Genomic DNA, 20,419 nt, shown 5'->3' on the forward strand with positions numbered 1-20,419 from the left:
TGCACAGGCTTAGTGGCTCCACAGCATGTGGGATCTTCCTGGACCAGGGCTCAAACCTGTGTCCCCTGCATTAGGCAGGCGGATTCTTAACCACTGCACCACCAGGATAGCCCAAACCACAACTCTTAAAACAGCTGTTGTTTTATACAATTAGCATACTGGAAATTCTAACACATCACTACATATAATAACATTCCAATTATCTAGCAAGAAATTAACATTTTACTGTGACCTCCTGAAATGTTCCTGTAGGCAAGTAAGTCTTATAGCTATTTGCAAGTGTGAAGTCTAGCAAAACTGGAATTGACCTGAATTGTTTTGCTACAGTAGCTGCAAGGCACCATCCCTAGCCAAAGCACGAAATATACTGATTAATAGTGTTGCACTGTAACCACGGATTCTGAGGAGTTACAGGGTCATTACAGCATCTTGTCAGCTTTGTTTATTGGTAATAGTGAAACTGGCGATTTACAACTGATCTTGGCTAGATCCCTGCAGCTGAGGAATGGATGTGGGGAGAGTTGTGCTTTACTGTCAGGTTGCATAATAAGAATACACCTACCTGACCAACAGACTATAAGAAATCCTGGCTCAGACTCCATTTGGGGCTCCCTGGTTCCAAGGTATTCTGTGCACATGTCAGTGCTTCCTGATCCAAGAGAAAAAGTGTTCCCCAAATGGCCCTTACAAAGGGATGGCAGTTAGAAGCCACATCTGGCCTCTCTGGACCCCTTGCTACCAGATAACTCTGGCTGCCATGCACGTCCTTACTTTAATGATACTGGGTATTGTATCCTTTCTTGAAACGATGATTTACAATCATTGTCATCTGAGTCCTAATTCTTCTTTGGCAATCCTTCCCTATCTAACTGCCATTGTTAGTGCAGCAAGACAGGTAGAAGGTATAACAATTTCCGGCCTCGCAAGGCGAGTGGGAAAATATTCCAAATGTAGACTATGTTTTACCCCAGAAAGAACCACAGGGAAACAGTTTTGTAAAGACTATTTTTGAAGAGCCTCAGAAACTTTCCATTTGACACTTTTCCTCTTCCTTTGCTTGAAATTTCTCTAGACTTGACAACTATTAACAGGATCCCACAGCCCATCATGTTGCCTTTAATATTTCCAAGCCAGTAAGTTTCTGTCATTTTTATAATGAAACTCAAATGATGATATGTGTTGGCTCTGGGCTGCATTTTTCCTTTTTCTGGAAAGCCAAATATTGAGAATAGTTTGCAACAAATGATACTTATATTTCTCATCTCAATTTTTCATCTAGTAGAGGACAGTACCATCACCTCACCTCTGCTGAATATCTGAGGAGTCCATTAAGTTTGCTTTGTTTTTGTGGAGGACCATCCCCTCCAATAAAAGCCATTAATTCCTCCTGCATAAAAAAATACGTCTTTCATTTTGCAGAGGTTGTTTCTTAAAGCTCTGATTGTGAATATTTAATGTAATTAGGATAAAAAGTAAAGTACTAGACATTGTTCAACATATTATTTTAATAACATTCAAATAATGTTATTTATCTTTAAAAAGTAGAAGTACAGAGTAAGATTTTTTTGTCCATGTCTTAAATAGTAGTTATGTTTAGATTTTATGTGATTAATGTATTGGATGTAATTTTTTGTTATTATAATCTAGCCAAAGGCATGTTTTAATTTCTAAAATTGCCAAATATTAAATTCACCGGTGAAACAAAGTATCAAGCCACTCTACCCTACCCATCATTTCTGATATGATAGCCTTAAGGAACAATGTGGTTAAGACCTAGCCCTACTTTAAGGAACATCATCTGCGGGGAGAAGAAGCATGATTAAAGAAAGGAGAAGTGGCTACAGCACACAGGTTCCTTGTCCAGATGATTTGAGACCCAATCCAATGCCTCTCAATTTCCTCAATAAAATCAAACCGAGCAACCTAAGATGGGGGTCCCCAATCAGCATAGGTCCAAGAGAGACAGTAGCATCATCTCCATCTCCAGCCCATGTCATTTACTTTTGGGACTTGAGGTGGGACATTAGGATGAGGGCAATAGGGGCTACCTACTTTTTCCCATTGTGCCCAGCAAATAGACCCCTTCCTCTTTTCAATTTTTAAAGCTTATTTAATTTAGTTGAACCATGAGGGTGTAAGCTAGAGAAAATTGAAACAGGTTGTCTGTAAATTAAGTGAGCCCAGAAGGCATACCCAGAACATTTCAAACTGTTCCTTTAAATGAAGTTGTTACTGTAAAATAGTTCTATTTTATTAAATTTTAAAGGATGGTGTTGACCTTGCAGAATGTAAACTTGTCCTGACAGAGAGTTTAGAATCTGCAAACATATGACAAAATCATTAAGATTGTCCTAATTATAGGTAACTATAAATAATTGTATAAAAATGCCTTTAAAATAGCTGCAAAAAATCTTTCATTTGTAACTCCATCTTTGTTAAACATAAATAGCAGCTCAGCAAATAGCTCTTCTCTATGACTTTCCTGCAGTGTAGCAGGAAGACAAAGCTTAATTGATTGGCTTAGCAGTCATTTAACATAGATATTCTCAGTGGAAGATATTTCTACAATTACCCTATGCGGCTTGCTACCCTTGGTCACTGGGCATGAATGTAAAAGAAAAGAGGGGATGAATTAATAAACTGAAAAATTAGCCAAGTTTAGACTGGACCAATCTTCGTGTAAATCCTAGCTCCCAGCTGCACCACTGATTGTTTGTATGAAATGAGTAAGTTACTTTGACCGTGTTTTCTCACTTAAAAAATGAAAATAATATTGTGGATATTTTAAGAATTTAAGTTATGTCTCACATAGAGCCTATAACATTAAACATTTTCAAATCATTGCTGATACCATTATTATATTTATCATTATGGTTTATCTGATTTTCAGACATCGCTTTGCATTTTTGACTCTTGGCCACAGTTTGCTTATCTATCAGCTGTTGAGATGATTTAGACCTATGATCATGGCCCTAAGCAGAACTGGCATTACTTGAATCAGTGACATTTTTCTCATTAAAATTTGATAGGACAGACGTCATTGTCTTTTGCAAAAAATTATGACTTGGGATTATCTGTGCTATATGAAGGTAACATTGGGATGTTACTTCCCTGAGTGTACAAGCAAGCTTCCTTAATCCATACCTTAGAATACCTATAATTAAGAAAGGCTAAAGTGGTCAGGTCAGCATGATGGCAAAAAAAAAAAACATTCACATTTGAGAATCAACAGGGAAGAGATAAATATGCTCAATTATACATCAAACATTAGTATTTATCATGGTTCCAAAAGAACATATACACATTTTGCACATTTTTGTGTAAAGAAATATGACTGTTTAAAGCAAGCAAATTATGTTGGAGTGTATTAAGTTGTAGATAGGAATTAAAAAGGCAAGTAGTGAATTTATTATAGTTGGAATTTCAAAACTAGTAAAATTAATCAATGACGTTGGAAAATAACAAACGTCGAAACATTGGGTGGACCTAAGAATTAAGTTACCATAAAAAAATAAATTACAGACAGACCAATGATTTAAATTTTTAAGAAACAGTTATAAAACTAAATAACAATAATAACATAGAAGTATATTTTTTAGGTTTCAGTGGGAAATGTTTTTCTTAACCTATTACCAAAGTCAGAAATAATATAGGAAAAGACTAACAAATTTGACTACCATCCCCAAAAAAGTTTCTCTGTAACAGAAGACGTTCTAAAAAAAGTTTAAAAAGACAAATTCTGAATATACATTTCAACATAATACCAAAGGGTCACTATCATTTTGCATGAAGTTGTAATAGCATTTTGAAGGCACTGCTGCCATGAATCCAGAGATATCCCAACCCAGGGCCAACCCAAGCCACTTCTACTACCTCCATATGGGGTTCTCAGAGGAGACTTACATAAGAAATCAAAGCAACTTGAATCAAACTACCATTTCCTAACAGTTAACATCTATGCAAGCAACTAATACTATGAATGCATTAAAAGTTGATTCAAAACACAAGCCTTGGTCTCATTCAATGCTCCAATTCTCACCTCTCATTACTCCCCATTCTTGTATAAATTATGAAGAACATTCTCAAGAATGCCTACATAGAGCAAGCAAGGTAACCAGGCCTTAATAGTTGCCTTAACTTGGTTTATCTATTCTACCACATGGAATACAAGCAGGAATGGCAAGAAATTGGCTGCTTTGGCCTTGATGCCTAAAATGAGAAGTCTAAAGAGAAAAGGGAGCATGGATCTCTATGATTTTAAGATACAATAATCTTACTTACTATAAACTATAGTCCAATCAATGACTCAAGCTCTAACTAGATATATTAACAAATGTTTCTCCCTTGGAGAGGAGTGGATGACCAAAAATGACAACACTTGTGTGGGGAAGACATGTAAATTTTTTGTATTGTCAGAAAAACTAAGTGGAAATTCAAGAATCCATTTTGAGAAAATTATAAATACCTCTGTTCTCAGTTAATTCTGAGGCTACCCCTCATCACAAAGGGTAAGAGAGTTATTAAGAAAATGGCCCTAGAATTAAAAGCCTGTCTCCACCCTGATTAATTGTGTGGCTATGAGTACATGTCTTAAATTCTTAAGCTCATTCCTTCACTTGTTAATTTGAAATAATACTTACCTCCTTGGATCTGCAGCAAACATTAAATGAGATGCACTAAGAAAACTCTAATTTATACTAATTCACACTATTGTTTTTCTCACTGAGAAATAATCCAAATTGTAGGTTTAATGTGACTAGGACATAGTAAAAAGTGAATAAATGTTGTATATTTTAGTCCTCAACCATTCTTAAGGAAACACCAAATTTCTCACTAATATCTTTTAACTACCACAACATTAGCCAAACTGGCATATCCAGCTTTTGTACTAGCAAGGAATCTGCCCCTATATAGTGGTTGCTCAATACATTCTTATTTCATCAATGAACTTTATGCTCAAATCTTGCACAAGTGACTGTCAGAGGGAAAATAATTCAGCAAATGTCCTGAAAAAAAGTCTTTGACCCTACTGACATCTCTTTTGATGTAATGACTTGTTTCCAAGGAATAAAGCATTTTCTTTGGAACTTAGTACATTGGCTTTTAGTCCAAGTCCTAAGGAAACTTTTATAACGATTGCAATGACTGTTGGATGGATTGGATCCTCTGTTTTGGTCCTACTATTCATTCACAGGTCTGTCCCGGAAGTGCTACAAACTACCCAAAGTTGAAAGCTAATATGAAGACATCACTGCAGGCCACTGAACCTAAGCTGAAGTCTTAGAGAAAACTGGATTCGCAGATTTTATTTAGACAAGATCATTTTCAAATAATTTCCAGCTGTTCACCCTAAGGGCTCCATAAGTTTTTCCTTGTCTTCTATTTCCTATACTGATATTAAACAGGAAAGGTATAATTACTTCTAATTTAACTTGTAGGTGTGTTTTCATAGAACAAAATTTGAGTCCCTACAGCTTCAGCCTGCCTCACAATATAAAGTCTGCTATTATTGGCTAACGGTTTTACAGAGAGGGGGATGTAAGGGATATAAGACTGGCTTAATCAATTCACCTGTCCACACTTCACTACCAGACATGATCAAAGCTATGTAAAATGATCATCCAAAGTCACCTTATAATTCCCCTTGTGCTCCTGAGATTTCTAACCCATTATTTGAGAAAAAACTGCCTTGTTAGCATATTTAAATATATCTTTATGTTGAAACCTTGATCATGGTTACAGCTCAACCATGGAGTTGACGAACCCTGGTAGAACAAAGAGAAGTCATTCTCTGTTATAACTCTCGTTATACTGCATTCTCACAAGTAACAAAAAAATATGGCAGCTCCCTTATTTAATGTGTAACTGCACATCTGAGTCAAACAAGAATACAGCAGTTCCTCACACAGCAATAAGGGCTAAGGTATGCTTCATTATATGTACATAGCTCTATTTTAATTTAGAAGGAAAATAAAGATGGCTGACTCACATAGGTTTCTGAGCTTCAAACATTTCATTCCTTTTTAGTTACTACAGAAACTTAAAATCTGAAAAGTTGAACTGTCAGTGAAGCAACACATTCTTTTCTTACTCTTTCATAACCATTTCATATTAAATGCATCTCACGTAGCAAAGCTCTTTTTCTCCCGCAGAGAATCTGGCAGCCACAAGTCTTAGCTTTACCAGCGTCTGTGGGTGTCTCTCAGTAGCAGTCAAGTACTCCGAGAGAATAACAGAGAAGTCATTGATATTTTCTAGAAAATCACTCCAGCAGCTCATCAAAAATTTGGCATAAAGAAAATTATTTCTGAAATCTTTAAAGACTTTATTTAAACTCATTTTTTTGAGACCAAAGGGAAATCATATTTTTAAAGTCTCATATAAATGAGTTCCATGGGCCATTAAAATCTTTTTGCAGTTGTGTGATTTATTTTTTGGTAGCAAAATACTTTGCTCATGAATACATTTTCAGTCTATAGGGGCCTTAAATAAAATAGCAGAAAAAAAATGGAGGGGGGGAAGGAAACTGACATTTGCCAGGCACAGATGCTTTGCCAGAAAGATTATAATTCTGTTTTTAATCGTAGCAAAAATATATATTTATTCATATGCCAAAAAAACAAACAAATCCATTAAAGAAAATCTGTGCATTTGTGTAGTATGTAATCCCAGTGGCATTTCAAAAATTAGGTTGTTCTAGCTCACACTGTTTCCAGAAAGTGTCCAATCAATGACTGTATTATATGAAGCTTTTCTTATTTTTATTTAAAAAGAAACATCTCAAATAGCAATGATTATGATTCCCTGTATCCCAGAACATATCATAATGTTTTGTGTTTCCTGCCTTTACACATGGAAGGGCCACTTCCTGGAATATCTTCTATCCTTCTTACTTGCCTGCCTGTCAAACGTGTTGTTACCAGTTTAAATGTCAGTTCAGATGTAGTTTCCTCCAGAAAACTTTCCCTGGCCAACACCACTGCATTATAAATTGTTCCATTCTCTAGGAAATATGTGTTCCCTGTATATACTTACACTGTAATTATCACATAGTAGAACCATTTATTAAAGTGTCTATCTTCCCTAATAGACTAGAAACTTGTTGCACATAAGCACCGTCTTAGACATTTTGAATGCACCACATTTATCACAGAATCTAGAACATGAGAGGCAACCAATAATTTTACTCAACTGAGTTACAGAAAAACTGGAAAATTAACATCATATTGAAGATTACTTGAAAAGACATAATTCCTTGATGGGAAGTCACGAGATAAATCTCTGCATACATTCTACTCTTTTACAATGATAGCAGTATCTTATGGTTTTAAGATTTATAGATGTAGTTTCTCCAGTTACAACTTTCATTCTATAATTGGATTCTTATGCCTAAAGTTAGCCAATTATAAATGAAAATGCTACAATAAATACTTTGAACCTATTCATATTGATTGCTTTAAAGAAATCATAATGTTAAATCTGTGGCTCTATTCATATTCTCTAAACTTTTGATAATTCTCAAGTGACTAGTCTAAAAGTAGAGTTATTCAAATCCAGATTACTTTTTAAATTACATTTAATAGTTTCTAACTAATAAGCATTCTACCAGGACAGGAATAGTTATGCAAGGTAATTCTCTTTCCCTGCTTCTTCATATTTTTGGTTTGTACATTGGATTTGAAAAGCACTTTTGACAAAGATCACTGACTATACATGCAAATTAGTATTGCCTTTAAGCTTAACTGCACCCCTCAGCCCATGCTTCGCAGGCAAATAACAAAAGACAGCCGAATCATCCACAAAGCTAACATGAAACATTCCTCAGCCCATCTGACATTTCAGTACAACCACTGCTTAGAAAACCAAAAATACATCTGTGCAAACTGCAGAAAATTTGGAACTAGCAGGGCTTTCTTTCAAGACTTTCATTTTATAGTGAGTTCTGAGTCCCTTAAAAACATACATCAGCCTTTATTCTCCTGTGAAAGCATCATTGTTATATTAGACGTCTGCTTAAGAAGATCCTTGGCACTGTCTGGAAGGTTTTTCACTTTAACTGAATTGCGCTTCACTGACCTCCCAGTGGTTCTGCTTTTTCACAGAGCTGACTCTACCTTCCCCGCTCCCTTAGAGTGTGGAAATGGAAAAATATAATGGTCATTCAGATACAGCAGTCTCACTGTGAAAATTCTGATTGTTCGCACAGTATTCATCAAGACAATTTGGTTTTCTGGCACACCATTCTTGAAAGTAGACATTAGTACAGTTGCTGGTATGTTTGGGTAATTTTCAGTATATTCTCATCTGTTTTGACTCTTCCTTGATTGGCAAGTTCTGTCAGTTTTGTTTCTTAAGCATACGTGGTTTTAGAAATAGAAGCGTCATTTCTTAGTTTCCTTTGATTTATAAACTCCTTAGTTAAAACTTTACTTCCCTAATGTTGCTGATTATGTTTTTGACTCACTGGTATACTTTACCATTGACTGCATATTTTAAGAAACTCATTGGCTCTTGTCTCTGTTATGAAATCTAGTTGAAACTGGGCAACTTCAGTGTTGACTTTTTCACAACCATTCATTTACTCATTCTCAGCATTTTCGAAACAACATTTTCTTCAAAGTACATGTTAGAAGCTGGACATAGATACAATTTTATCCACAAAAACATAAAGGTATGGTGATTCCAGCTGAGAGTGACTATTCTTTGAAATTTTCATCCTCTAATTGGCTTAACTAGACTAAAATATATCGTTCTTTAGGGTTTAGTTCAAAGTTAATTACTGACACATGCTACGTGGGTGAACCTTGAAAACATTATGCTAAATGGAAACCAGTTTAAAAGGACCATATATTATGTGATCTCATTTATATGAAACGTCCAGAATAGGAAAATCTATTAATACACAAATAGTAGATTAGTGTTTGACGAGGGCTGGGGGAAAAGGGGAATGGGGAGCAACCACTAACTGGCAGGAGTTTCATTCAGGGTGATAAAAATATTCTAGAATTAAACTATTAAGATGTTGTACAACTCTGCATATACTAAAAAAATTATTGAATTGTACACTTTAAATGGGTGAATTGTATGGTATGCTAATTCTATCTCTATAAAGTTGTTATATTAAAATACAACTATACATACTAACATACACCAATGAATTTTTCTAAATGTTTTAATTCTACATTCTGACACTTTCAAAGCTTTTGAAGAATATCTATGTGGTTAACTGGTGGCAACTGACAAGTCTATAATTCAGATAATGAAATAACAGAAAATAAGGTTAAATAGTTTGGTTAAGGTTAGCTACGTCACATGCTTTAGGTATCCTAATTAGGCTAGTGTTTAATTATATAATTATGAATAGTGTCTTTCCTATCTGAAAATTTAATAAGGTGCTAATCCTCACTGCTTGACAAATTATAAGATGCCTCTTTCACTTTTTCCTGCTTTGGTAGCTTCTCAAAGTTATTTAAATTAATTTGTAATCACTGATTATAATGCCAGGAATTGTCTAGAAAAGCAAAACTGTCTAGAAAAGTAAAACAATAAAAATGCACATACTAGTTCTGTTTTTTAAAGTGAAAAAAAAAGGCTGTATTTTATGCAGGTTTGGTTTCGTTTTGTGGAGAAAATGTGCATCTAGATACACAAATAGCCCATTCATTTATTCCGATATTTATTCACACACACATGCTTTCTGCAAACATTGATTAAGTACTACGTCTCACACACTGTCTACCACACTAAGGAATTCCAGGTCAAATCACCATCCTCAAGGTACTTACAATCCAGTGAAACTACTGCTACCAAATGAATCAGTAGAGATGAGAACACAAGTATCAATGCTATTCTGAGAAAAAGATGTGTGAATATGTCACACTATTGTCTATCATCTCCAAGGGACATTTCTAAGAACAGTATTTCAATCTCCATACGTAAAAGAGGCAAAGCCACATCAGAAAGGACTGGTTAATCAGGATACAAGTAATCTGTTATTACAAAAAGTTCAGCTTACTTTTATCTTTGCCCACTGCTTTCAGCAGTTCTCTGAGGTAAAGCATCCACAGGACTAAAACAAAGCAAAAGGTAAAAACCAGTATTTTAATCCTCCAACTGAATCCCTCCTCTCGTTCTGACTTCCAGAATCCTACTTCTTCTCATTTATATCTTGTCCAGGATTGTAAACAAGCTCTCAAATTTTTAATCTTCATAGAAATATAAATATCTGGACATCCACAGATAAGAATCCCGGCCAACTGCTTTAAGCCAGGCCTTCAACATCTTGAGTCTGGATTATCAAAATTGCTGCTGTCTTTCTCACTGTTTGTCCTCTATAACTAAGGTATTGTTTTCTCTGGTTACTTTCAATATTTTTTCTTTGTTTTTAGTTTCCAGGAGTTCAATTATTATGTGTCTTGGCAAGGATTTCTTTAGATTTATCCTATTTGTCATTTGCTCAGAGCAGCTTCTTGATCCTGTAGGTTTATATCCTACCAAATCTGGGAAGTTTTCAACCATTATATTTTAGAGTACTTTTTCATCTTGCCCTCTTTCTTTTCTCCTTCTGGGACTCTGATGGTAACAGTGTTAGATCTTTTGTTATGGTCCCACATATCTGAGGCTCTGTTAATTTTTTCACTGTATTTTTAATTTTTCAGATTGGGTAATTTCTATTGTTGTATCTTCCAGGTCACTGATTTGTTTCCTCTGTCCCCTCCACTCTGCTGTTGAGCCTTACCCACTGAACATTATTTTTTAGTGTTTTTTTCAATTCTAAAAGTTCCATTTAGTTCTTCATTATATCTTTTATTTCTTTGCTGGCAAAGTGTTGGGGCACCTTATTATAACTTCTCAAGTATGGAAATCTTAGCTCCCCACCCAACCTTTGTTAACATGACTAGAGATGGGGCCCAGGTTTATGTTTTAGGGTTTTTTGATTGTTGTTTTGTTTTGCTAAAGTACAGTGGTTATTGTCTGAAAGTTTTCTGTTTTGCTAGGCCACCACTTTCCCAGTCCTCTGGCTTGAAAGAGCAGACTTTGTTGGGTCCCTTTTTTTACCTGCACCCTTGGCATTTCTAGGTTGCCAGCTTTTTCAGCTCCAAGTCTGGGATATATGAAGCAAAAGAAAGTCAAGAGACCTCACCACTGTTTTGTTCCTCAGGCTCTGATATCACTAGGCAGTCTGACTTCTCTTCTCCTTTTTTTTTTTGCAATATTCGGGCCTCTCATTGTTGTGGCCTCTCCCACTGTGGGGCAGAGGCTCTGGACGCGCAGGCTCAGCGGCCATGGCTCACGGGCCCAGCCGCTCCGCGGCATGTGGGATCTTCCTGGACCAGGGCACGAACCCGTGTCCCCTGCATCAGCAGGCGGACTCTCAACCACTGCACCACCAGGGAAGCCCTCTTCTCCTTTTTTAAGAGTCTTTTAATTAGTCTTCTAATGTCTAGACCATGCTCCCAGAAGCACAAGTCTGAATTCTGAAAATATTGTTAAAAAAAAGAAAAGCTTAAGAAATTTACAGAAATAAAATGCGATTGTTTGAAATTATAGGGGAAGATAACTTTATTTTGATGTAGTATTTTAAAATCTTTCTAAAAACTACACCAAAGCTGCTGGGTATAGTGAAAAATATGCCAGACGAGGACAAAATGGTACAAACTTGGCTCAGCATTTCCGCTCATAAAACCACTGTATGGATAATAACCCAAAGGTATCACTCCAAATAACATGATCTAAATAATACATTACATAAATGTTCTATGAAGAATTGCAAAAACAAAGAGGAAAAGGGGATAGACAAGCCAACCACAGCTGCAATAGCTTCAAACAAGGTGACAAAAAAGCTTTGTAATAGAGAATTTCATTACCCCATCAAACAACAATAGCAGAAAACTAAACTAGATGAATGCTAAGTTTTAATATTCTAGAAAATTTTAATATACATTATCACTACCATTCTCCAATTTTAAGCCTTGTGCTTGTGTTCAATGACTGCAAATGGGGTGGTTAAAATGAAATTGGTCAAAATGTTAGGCCAGTTAAAAATAAATTTTCCGCATCACTGGTTTTTATGTAATTGTAATGTTAAAGTAAGATGAGACACTTGTACAATAATTTTCCCATTTTTCAGACTTTTGGGAGACTCCTTTTATTTTTGAATTTCTAAATAAATTATGTGTTCCTTGATTAGCAGTTCTCTAATGAATTGGTCAATTTGCCTACAGTTCTATGTCAATTATCCTAAAACAATTTTTTTTTCAGTAAACAGCAGTGTTTATTAAATTTTTTGTGCTTTAATGCGATTTTGTCAAGTTGGTAAATATTGGCCTTTTTCTAAGTTATTTTGTTAAAATTAATTTTAAGTTAATTTTCAAACAAGGCTAATACTACTTATTGGGCTATATTTTTTAAGTATATTTTAATTTTGCATTTACATTTAAGCAGTTTTTACATGAAACAATCATTGCCACTTCAAGAGTGGGCATCTTCACTATTTGATACTTTTTTGTCTTGTAAGACTTGAATCCACAATAAAAAGCATGTGCAATCTCAATATGACTCCTGGAAGAAATCAGTGCTGGGCTTGGATTGCACAGTGAAGTGGGAATGCTGTTTTATCTGCCAGCATCCCTTCCTTGGTGGGGTTGTCAATACATGAGCACACCATAACTCTCACAATAGATGCATATAAACATACAAGGGCCAAGCATAAATTCTTCCATGAGCCACAATGTTACCTATTTTTAGCTTATGCTTATAATTTGAGTTCAAGAACTTGCAACTGAAAGTCCTGACAAATACTTCAGTATATGTGAAAGAAAACAAATTATAAAATGCCAACAAGAAAAGGGTCTGTCAAGTAGCCATCATGTCCACGTAGAAGGGTGAAACAATCTAAAAACCACTGAAGATAATCAATCAAGCTGAATGGCTGGAGAAAAATGTAATTCATTTGTGCTTTCACATAAATTATTAAAATTCAAAAACACTGCCAATAATCAGGGCATACCTAACTAGCTAAAGTAAAATTAAGAAAATAGCCTGAAGTATTTTTAATAAAACAGAAAAATATATTTCAAGATGAAGAAACTTACCAAACTACTCTAAAATTACTAGTATGTTCAAAAACAATAAATAGAAAAAGACATAGATACGGATGGATTTAGGTTTATAGATATTTCTCAATTTACTTTGGGGGCCTGCTCTTTTGACTAAATTTTTTTTATCCCTTTCATGTTGCTATTGTTCTAAAATGCCAGCCTCAGTATTGTCTTTTAAGACAAAGTTATACTTATGGATGTGGGTATTATTTTCCATCTCACAAAACTAAAATTAACTGTTAGCACAGGAACAATTTCCTACTCAACTGTTTGAAACAGTGGTATAGTCCCATGTAAGTACAAAAACAACCAAGGGAAGAAATGGCTTTATCTTATCTCATCAGACTCATACTATCTGCATCTCTTGAATAGGCCAGGCTAAAACAATTTAATCTTCCCCAAGGGTCTGAGACAAAAACAAACCACACAAACAACAAAAACAAAACCTGACTGGCTCTAAACAGACAATACACTAATAAGAAACAGAGAATAAAGAAAAAGAAATTGGGAGAAAAGATTTCCATTTGAATCTTTGCTTTTACATATCTTTCCATCTCTCCCATTACAAAATACACTTAACATGATGTTAACTTTCTTCTCCTTGTTTTCTCATGGAAGCAGGACCAGCTACATAATTTGTACAAAATGAAAATGAGGGTCTCTTCTTTAAAAATCATTAAGAATTTCAGCAAGGAGCATTAAGCCACATATTGGGTCCTTCTAAGCATGGATCCCTTAAAAACTGCATAGGTCACATGCTCATGAAGCCAGCCATGCAAGGAAGTAGAAATCATAAAACATATAAAGAAATTTGGCAATAATCATCAAGATCACTATATATGCACATGCTCTTTTACCCTCTCCCCCGCCATTTCCAGGGCTCTATACAAAAGAATAATCAGTTTTGTATATTTACATATAAAATAAAATATATTTGTCCCAGTGTTATTGTAATAATGGAAAATTGGAAAATTTAGTAGTAAAATAATTTGTAACCTTTTAAAAAGATGTTAGTAAAAATATTTTCTTAATGACATTATAAAATGCTGTTAAGTGAGAAAAATATGACACAAAGCTAGAAACATAGCCTGTTCCATCTCTCTCCTTCTCCCTAACTCTACTATTTTCTTCTACATACATTCTCAAAACTGAAAGGGCATTTAGTAAAATATTAATAGTGGTTAACTATGGGATATGGAATTAGGCATGATTATTATTTTCTTCTTTATGGTTTTATGAGTATTTTACATTTTCTAATGAACATTTGTTATTTTTCTAACTAGGGAGAAAGAAGAAGAAAATAATAATAAAGTAAACCTTTCACCTAAAACTGACAGTTCCTAAGCAAACAGTTGGGAGCAATAAACTCTTTGAACAGTAATACAAGTAGACCTACTGCAAACATGTCACATTCTCACTCTCTGCAGTAAGTCCTCTAGAGAAGCAAAATTTAGTGCAGAAAGCAGTGTTTCTGCTCAGCGTTTATAGTTTCTTGGTCTACTTGCCCTGCTAGCTTTTTCCATTTACTACATCACTGAACAGACTTAGTGCCATTATTTTTAATGTACTGGTTAACAAATTCTGGACATGAAACTATTTTAAATGGTTTTATATAGAGTACATGCCAATGACTTAGTCCCAGAACAAAGGTTATCCTGTTGTCAAAGCAATAATGATCATGTGCTGACTGAGGCTACAGATGGTGGTTAGAAAAAGAGTTCAGAGTTTTGAAATGTCCTAGCTTGGGTCCACAGCAAAGCCTGAGACAAGGATTTGGGGATAGGTAGTTTATTTGGGAGGAGGTCATAGGGATCACCTGCAGTAAGGGAGCAGAGTGAAAAGCAGGGGATAAACAAGGAACAATAGCAGGATCATTATTGAACTGTTTATTGCTATGGGCAACTGGGAGGATTCAATTGTTCTAGGAACTATATGAGGTACTGTACAGAATGCTTCTTGGAATTTTGCCACCAAAAGATAAGAAGCTGAGGCATTAAACTTCTGAATTGTTTGAGGGTTTTCCTGGAGGCATTAACTTCCCTACACTTCCATGATACCTGCACACGAGCTGGGAAAGACCCCCCGGGGCCTTAGAGAAAGGCACAGAGGATGTTTGAGATGAAATGCTATCAAGGTGCTTAGAACTGTTCACCATAACTGTAGCTGAAATCAGAGGTGGGCTGAAGAAATCTGACATGGGGCTCCAAAAATGTCCACAATTGGAGAATAAAAATGAGGGAAAATGAAGTGCAGGAGTGAATGTTTTGCAATGTGACCTTAGTGCAGATAAAGAAAACTGAAGAGAAGTATATCTAGTTCGATCTGCCTGCATTTGTTAGTGAGGAGGTAGAGGAGACCAGAGGAAAGGAGACTCATAGGTCAGGGCATAGTTCTTTCACGTGATCTATGCTCTAGGAAAAAAAATCATGGGCAAATTGAAGATGTTGGACATTGCATCTTGGAGAGGCAAACTGAAAAACTACTCCCAGATGCATGTGGGAATCCTCCACTTGCCATCCTGTTAAAGTGAAATATATTTTCCCTATAATTTTTTCCTTTGTCAAATATCCAAATAGTTCTGCATCTCTGTATACATATTGGAGCCTATTTTTAGGAATCATTCTTTCAGTGCTTCTTAAACAATCAATTCAAAAGCAATCATTAACCACAGGTTTATTCACTATAATGGAACTAGAAACACCTTGGACAGTCAGGTCATTTCTGTCAAGTGCAGAGTAGGTTATGTGACATATCCCCTCTCACCACAGCTGCCTTGAAAGAAGTGTTCAGTGACTTGTAGGGACATGAAAAATGCACTGCAATAAACTGTTTGGTAAGTCCCCCTCAGTGATTTCTCAGCATTTTATCCGTGTCCCTGTTGTAGCACTTAACACGGTCTACAGTAATGCATCCTGTTACATGTCTAACTCCCCAGAAACAGCAAGCTTCACGGTAAGTGAGACCTCATCTTATCCACCTCTGCAAACACAATGCCCAGCACATTGCCTGATGCAGAGTAGGTGACCAATTCAAATTTGCTGACTGAGTAGGCAAAGCATTTTCCAGGTTAACATTCCCTGATTTGTATCAAACAGATCAACACTGACATGGCTTAATCCACCTGAGATCTGAACTTGGTTCTGCCACTACCAAGCAAGGTAACCTTGGATAAGTCAACAACATTTCCTCAATCTCATTTTTTCTCATCTTTATAATTAAGGGGGTTGAGAAGCTAATCCTTATGGTGACTTCAAGCTCCTACAGTTGATGATCTATGTGTCACAGCTGTTAGCTCATTAGAACGCACTGAAGGAATTCTGTCCCCGAGTCCCTACCTAGCTCTCTAAAGTACCTTTGTATACCCTTTGACTAATGTTGTGTTTATGTGTGTGTAGATACGATAAAAGGGAAATTAGACTTTTAAAAGAGAAGGCTAATAAGGAGGTTGGTACCTTTGTTTTCTTAAAGTTTTGAAAGCCGGTGCCTGTGTTTCCTTCAGAAGATTTTCTGTCATCTCCTTTACGTTCCATTTCAATTAATAATCTTGGTCATGATGGTCTGGGGATGCCTGTTAACCTGCCAACAGCAAGAAGCAGCATTTGTGTCAATCAATGCACACTTTATTTTTGCAACTCTAACTTCTGGTTAAGCAATAAACAACAACAACAACAATAAAAAACCTAGAAATTTAATTCACTCTTCCAACACATTTTAATGTAATGTCAGGCTCTGTGCTAACTCTAGAAATTGGGAAACAAATTAGAGATGTCTTAATGAGCTAAGAAATAAAGTGAATGCAAAACAATATTTCTGTTATTTATGAATACCTCAGGAACTATAGAATTTTATTTTATTAAATAAATGTTTATCTTTAGTACTGTTTTACTCAGGTATTCAAAAGAAACAAGATAGCAACCGAAAAAGAAAATGCAAATAAAAATCATGGAATCTATGTTCAAAGAAAGGCAGTTAATTGAAAACTACAGTTTAATGAATTGAAATCTTTGAGGAGGAAGAAATAGAAAAACATATTTTATAATAACAATTACATTAATCAGGTAACCTTAACCTATTCTGAGGGATTTTTTTAGATGCTTTTTCCAAATTTTCATTCCAAAAGTATACCTGATGACCTTGCCTTAAAGGGCATTCACTAAACCCAAATTAGATTCTCAGTCTTCCAGGTCACTAACAGAAAGTGATACACACGTATGTGTGACAGTATCTCAAAGTGTTGTGACTTAGGCAAGAGGGCAAATATGTATTCACCGTACCCCGAGGGCAAAGAGGGTATATGTAAACTGGCAATGGTTCCAAGTGGTGGTATTGGAAAAATATAATGTTGAACCACAAAGGAGAAAATTCAGAAGGGAATGCCACAGACTCATGAGTACATTTGTATTAAAAGAAATGATCAGACAACAACTTGGATGAATCTCCAGGGAATTAGGCTGAGTGAAAAAAAGCCAATCCCAGAAGGTTACATCCTATATTACTCCATTTATATAACATCCTTGAGATGACAAAATTATAGATATGGAGTCCAAATTAGAGTTGACCCTTAAACAATGCAGGGTTTAGGGATGCTGACATAATCAAAAATCCACCATATAATTTATAGTAGACTCTTCGTGTTCCAGGTTCCTAGTACCCACAGTTTCTCCATATCTGAGGTTCCTCCATACCTGTGGTTCCCCATCCATGGATTCAACCAACAGTAGATCATGCAGTACTGTGGTATTTACCATTAAATAAAAAAACTGGTGTATAAGTGGACCCGCATAGTTCAAACCCATGTTGTTCAAGGGTCAGCTGTAGTGGTTTTCAGAGAAAGTGTGTGTGGAGGAGAGGGGAGTGGGGGAGTGGGAAGTTGGGTGTGGATATAAAAGGACAACAGTAGGAATCCTTGTGATGACAGAACTGTTCAGTATCTTGACTGTGGTGGTAGAAACACAAACTTTACATGTGACAAAATTGCAGAGAACTAAATATACACACACAAGCACACACACACAGATACGAGTACATATAAAGTGAGAAATCTGAATAACATCAGTGAATTTTATCAATGTCAATTTACTGATTGCAATATTACTCAATAGTTAAGCAAGATGTTATCATTAGAGAAAATGCTTAATGAGCAAATAGGATTTCTTCATACTATTTCTTACAACTGCATGTGAATCTACAATCATCTTAAAATAAAAAAAAAATTACAAAATTCAATAAGAGGACTTCCCTGGTGGCGCAGTGGTTAAGAACAGGCCTGCCAGTGCAGGGGACATGGGTTCGAGCCCTGGTCCGGGAAGACCCCACATGCCGCAGAGCAACTAAGCCTGTGCACCACAACTACTGAGCCTGCGCTCTAGAGCCCAAGAGCCACAACTACTGAGCCCACGTGCTACAACTACGGAAGCCCGTGGGCCTAGAGCCCGTGCTCTGCCACAACAGAAGGCACCGCAGTGAGAAGGCTGCACACTGCAACGAAGAGTAGCCCCTGCTCACTGCAGCTAGAGAAAGCCCACATGCAGCAATGAAGACCCAATGCGGCAAAAATAAATTAATTAATTTTTTAAAAAATCAATAAGAAAAGTACAGACAATACATTAGAAAAATGACTGAAAGACTTGAAGTCACTGAACAAGAAGGAAACTCAAATGACAAATCTATGAAAGGTTATTAGGTTCAATTGGTAAATAGGAAAATTCAAATTAAAATGACTTAGATATGACTATAGAGACTGACTGAAAATTAGAACATCTGATAAAACTAAATGTTGGTAAGATGGAAACAATCAGAAATTTGATCCACTACTGGTAGGGGTATAAATAACTATAACAACTTTGGAAAACATTTTCTGATAAAATTGAAATGTTCATACATTTCAACCCAGAAATTCTACTCCAAGGCATGAGAGAAATGCTTATATGGATGTGCCAGAATACATGCTCATTAGAATATTCACAGCTACATACTTTGTTTTGGACAAAAGCTGGAAACAACTTAAGTGTCCATTCACAGTAGGAGGGTTAAATAAATTGGAGTATATAAATACAATGGAATTACATGTATCAAAAAATATATATATAATACATATACATACGATACGTATACTTGTATGATATATAGCCACACATTAGAACATGTATGAATCTAGGAAGATATCTTATTAAGCTAAATATACAGGAAACAAAATAATAACTACTATATTGTTCCACTGATATAAAGTTCTAAAGCAGCTATCTTGTTTAAGAAGAGATATACAGGTGGTATGTACATATGCAAAGGTGGAAAGAAAAGAGCAACTTAAAAGTTAACATAGAGGGGCTTCCCTGGTGGCACAGTGGTTACGAATCCACCTGCCAATGCAGAGGACACGGGTTCGAGCCCTGGTCTGGGAAAATCCCACATGCCGCGGAGCAACTAAGCCCATGTGCCACAACTACTGAGCCCGCGTGCCACAACTACTGAAGCCCACGTGCCTAGAGCCCATGCTCCGTGACAAGAGAAGCCACTGCAATGAGAAGTCCATACATTGGAATGAAGAGTAGCCCCCTCTTGCCACGGCGAAAACCCAACGCAGCCAAAAATAAAATAAATTTATATATAAAAAAAAGAAGACATTTGTGTCTTCTTAAAAAAAACTTTTTTAAATAAATAAATAAAATAAAAGTTAACATAGAGATTACCCATAGAGGAGGGGTTTGGATAGGATAAGAAACAAAAGGGGAGGAGTTCTGAACTCCTCCAGTGTCTGGTAGAACACTGTTTCTTGACCTGAGGGGTGGTAACACGTGCTTGCTTCATAATCATTAGGCTATCTATAAATATATTTTCACAATAAAAATATGGTAAAATGTTGCAAGCTTAAAAAACATGATAGAACACTTGCCATTTGGTCTGATTGCCTGCTTTACTGAGTAACAGTAGACCCAATTTAAAAGACAGTAACACAAAGTCAAATGTACAAAGTCAGCTGAAAGTTACAGCATCTCTAAATATTAAGCTCTTCACTGATTAAAAGCTCTTTCTCTTCCATAGACTTTAGCTGAAGCCCAGTAGGAAAGAGAAATGGGAAGGGGAAAACGAGTTCCATCCTTCTTCCAAGGACCTTGACTTCTCCTTTGCATTGGGCCAAGGTTTGTACCTACCACACCATGCATGACCCAGATGCCATCAGGTCCCTTTCTCTATGGTATGTATCTTGTGTGTGTTTGGGTTGAAGTACTACCTGACATTAAAGGAAAGATTTGGAGAGAAAAAAAATTTTTTTTGATATTTTCTTACACTCTAAGAAAATATCAAATGCACATGGAAAC

This window comes from Globicephala melas, chromosome 6 (genome assembly GCF_963455315.2).
Source record: "Globicephala melas chromosome 6, mGloMel1.2, whole genome shotgun sequence".
NCBI lineage: Eukaryota > Metazoa > Chordata > Mammalia > Artiodactyla > Delphinidae > Globicephala > Globicephala melas.